This window comes from Gymnoscopelus braueri (assembly GCF_963280865.1).
Source record: "Gymnoscopelus braueri genome assembly, chromosome: 12".
NCBI lineage: Eukaryota > Metazoa > Chordata > Actinopteri > Myctophiformes > Myctophidae > Gymnoscopelus > Gymnoscopelus braueri.
In genome coordinates, this window is record NC_137614.1 from 48,729,904 (window position 1) to 48,733,742 (window position 3,839).

Sequence of the window (3,839 nt, forward strand, 5' to 3'; positions counted from 1 at the left end):
GCAGCAGGTTCAAGGTCTGGGTCAGTATTCTCTCCTGTAGCTGTAGAAAGACAGTCTGTCCTCCTCACTGTTGTGTTTGATCTGAAGGTGATTCTTATTATCGGTCTCTCCGTGTGTGTGAGGATGATAGTACTGCAGTGTGAGGGGTAAGGTTAACAACCTCTCTGTTTCCTGTTTCATGTCAGGTGAGACTGGCAATGGGCAGAGCCTTGACAATGCAAATTTGCAATGCAAAGTTCAGTTATAATCACCTTTTCACCCACTGAGGGCGGAGGGCAGAAATGCATTTGCATTTGAGATTATGGCAGTGATGTAGTGTTGGCGGACATGGTGACATTAGTGGTAAACAAACGGCCCTCTAACAAAGATTTCCGTACCGGAAACCATAGAAGAGACTTTAAAGAGAAGTTAAATATAGGCGAGTTCATGCTGAAACACAAGAAGTGATCTCATACATGGAGATTCTGACCTCTGTCCCTCTTCAGCTAATAATTGAATCAAGTTTCATCATGTGACTTCAAATTACAGCACCAAACCTGGGGGGATTATATCTCCACCCTGGCCTTGGAACGCCTCAGGATCCCCCAGGAGGGAAGTGGCTAATGTTGCTCTGGAAAGGGAAGCTCTCTGCTGGAACTGCTACCCCCGCGACCCGATTCCGGATAAGCAGTTGAAGATTGATGGATGGATGTCTGAAGAGAATGTCCAAGTCCAGCCTTAAACTTACTGTACCTGTGTGCAGTTATTGCACAACCAACCAAGGCCAAGCATTAAGGCATTAGTCCACATACCTTGATGAATGCTTCATACACGTTCAGCATGGTGAGATGATCTCCCTCAGCCACAGCAAACTTCCTGTGTTCTCTAGCCTGCAGAGTCAAACATCAGACAGATGTGATTTATGTTTTATGAAGTACTTCTCTGTGACGATGTACACAGCAGTGATTCTCAACCTTTTTCTTTTCATTTCAAGGACCCCCCTGTTTGAATGATATGCATTAGGCCAAGGACTTAATACAATGTGTTATCTCTGGGACCAAAGGATTTTATCCCGTTTCCAGCAATCCCATTTATAGCAATTATACAGTGCAATAATGAGGGTCTTACACCAGTGTGCTATCAATGCCCCAAGACAGAGTCAAGCAAAGGTGTCACGTGACAAAAAGGAACAGATCTACAAGCTAATAACGTATCACGGTGCAACGTGTTGTCAGCTTGTAGATCCATGTGTTCGTTGTTTTGAGACAAATTAATTTAAGTTGACTCCAATTAATAGTAATTCATATTTACCATTTGAGTACATACCTGTACTACTCCCTCCATCCGTACTCAAATGTTTTATGTTTATAATGTAACAGTGAAACAGCCTTGAGCCCATATTTATAACATAATGCAATGTGTTTTATCAGTGACCTATGGAGCGGTGCATATCAGTTAAGATAAGATACTGTATACATTTATAGGCTCATTTAAAAGTTATTGACGCGGATTGTTTTATGTAAGAAATATTTTCATTGTAACCCATGTACAGAGTACACCAGAGTGATACAGTATATTACAGCTGTTAAAAAAAAAACTGAACATTCTTGTTGTGAAAGCAACTTATTTTAAAGTAGTCTGGCATGTCTACCAAATTCATGCAGTTTTAACATCATTCAGCACTAAGCTTCAATGTGTGGCCCTTCACTCACATTATCAGAGTCATTATGGCCCTCTGGAAATAAATGCTGCCCACCACTGTACATTGTAAAATCCTGAGTGTTTATTTAACTCCGTTTGTGCACTCTTGGAGTTACAGACTCGTAAGGGTCCCTTTTGGACCCCTGGTGGTCCTCCAGACCCGATGATGAGAAACGGTGATGGTACAACGTATTGCTTTAGAAAAGCCCCCGTTTCAACTCACAGCAGCTTTCTTCTGATTGGGCGGCACCACGAAGATGTTCTGAATCTGCATCATGGCGGCGATGGTGACGATCTCTTTGGAGCAGCCGAAGGTCCCCGACTCCAGGAGCATCTTGGCAAACATGGGGCTGAGAGGGAACTCTGCCATCCGCACGCCCATGGGGTCAGTCAGCCGGCCATACTGGTCCAGGCCTGCCAGTACACACACACACACACACACACACACACACACACACACACACACACACACACACACACACACACACACACACACACACACACACACACACACACACACACACACACACACACACACACACACACAGATTAAAGCAAAAATCAAAAAACCCTAGAGCATACAATGTAAGTCAATGAGAAGACCGTTTTGGATTGTAAATCTCTAATCAACAAAGCAACTATAATTGAAGATATTAGACATATCATTGAAGATATTATATTTGGAATTACACCATGGCCAGATAACTGTTGGGCAGACACCTCTTGTCTCTGTATTTTTAGTTTTTTTCGTAAATGAATGCCGTACTTCGCCATTCTATGTCACACAAAAGTAGCAAAAATAGCCAATCTACAAGCTCAAAACCCGCTATTTTTTAATTGGAATCCTGAAAAGTAACATTTGTATTTAATTTCAAATGCATTTAATTATACTTATGTTAACATTTTTAACTTAAATACAAATACATTGGACATAAAAAAGACAACAGAATTTGAATACTAGTCATTATGCTACTAATACAGACTGTAATTAAAGCGGGTCATGCTTGCATGTTTGGAATTGTAACAGCTGAAATCAATAATAATATCAGTAACTATTCCGCCATTTGCCCATGTATGATATAACCCCTAGTGCCATCTGGACTGAACTTTGAAATGGGAAAAGTTTGTTTTAGTAGGAGTTTTGTCCCTTCAGCCATTAACTGCACTAAAAAAGCTGCCTCGCCAACCGGATGGTTTTTGTTTATACGGGGGACTGTTGTGTGCTATGTTGTTCTGTGCTATATGGTTGTGTGTTTTTCTGTTGGAACAGACTGTGAATACGAATATCCCTGAGGGGACAATAAAGACTTTATTGTCCCTGAGGGGACAATAAAGACTATTATTATTATTATTAGTGCCCCTGTTCTGGGGCGAACATTCTGTGATAACATTCTGTCAAAATAAGTAAGTAGGTCAGAGTGGCGAGAACAAGGGAGTCCATCCCCTTCTCTGTGCCCTGGGAGATGGACTGCTGAGGTGGAGCACCACACCTACCATCAGCTCCCAGTAGTTACCGCACATTTTAGTTACCCAAGCCCTCATATGCTGAGTTGGCTGTGCCCGGGATTGAACCTAGAACCTTGTGGTCCAAAGCTGAGTTTTCTGCCGACTAAGCTATGTGACATGTTGTGAGCTTGTATATCAGCTATTTTCAGCGAATATATAGGGTTTATGTGGTTATTAAGGAAACATTTTCTCAGTGATTTCAGGAGCACCACTATACAGGTATAGCTAAAAGACTGTGTCAATTTCACAGATTTCATTCCAGTAGTCGCAAGACAAATTTCAGTGTGAACTGACAATAAAGTATTATCGTATCGTATCGTAGTCCTCTCGGGGGGAGCCAGTCTAAGTTAATTGAAAAAGCAGAGATCAAATCACAGCCACCTCTGCCTCTCTCTCCCCTGTGTAAAACCAAGAGTCAGTTATACTCACAGAGAGGAAGCTGAATCGCAGTACGTTGTCGATGCCCAGGGCCTTGAGCTGCAGGATGACGGGGGTTGGTGCGCTGCATCTCTGGCACTGTGGTGGCGGGCAGTTTCTCAAAGTCTTCCTCTGATGACAGGTATAGGCAGAGAGAGAGAAGTTCAATTACATTTTATTATTGTGCCGAATCAGCCCAGTGGCCTTGTGGCAGAGTCCTGCAACGGGCCGGGTAC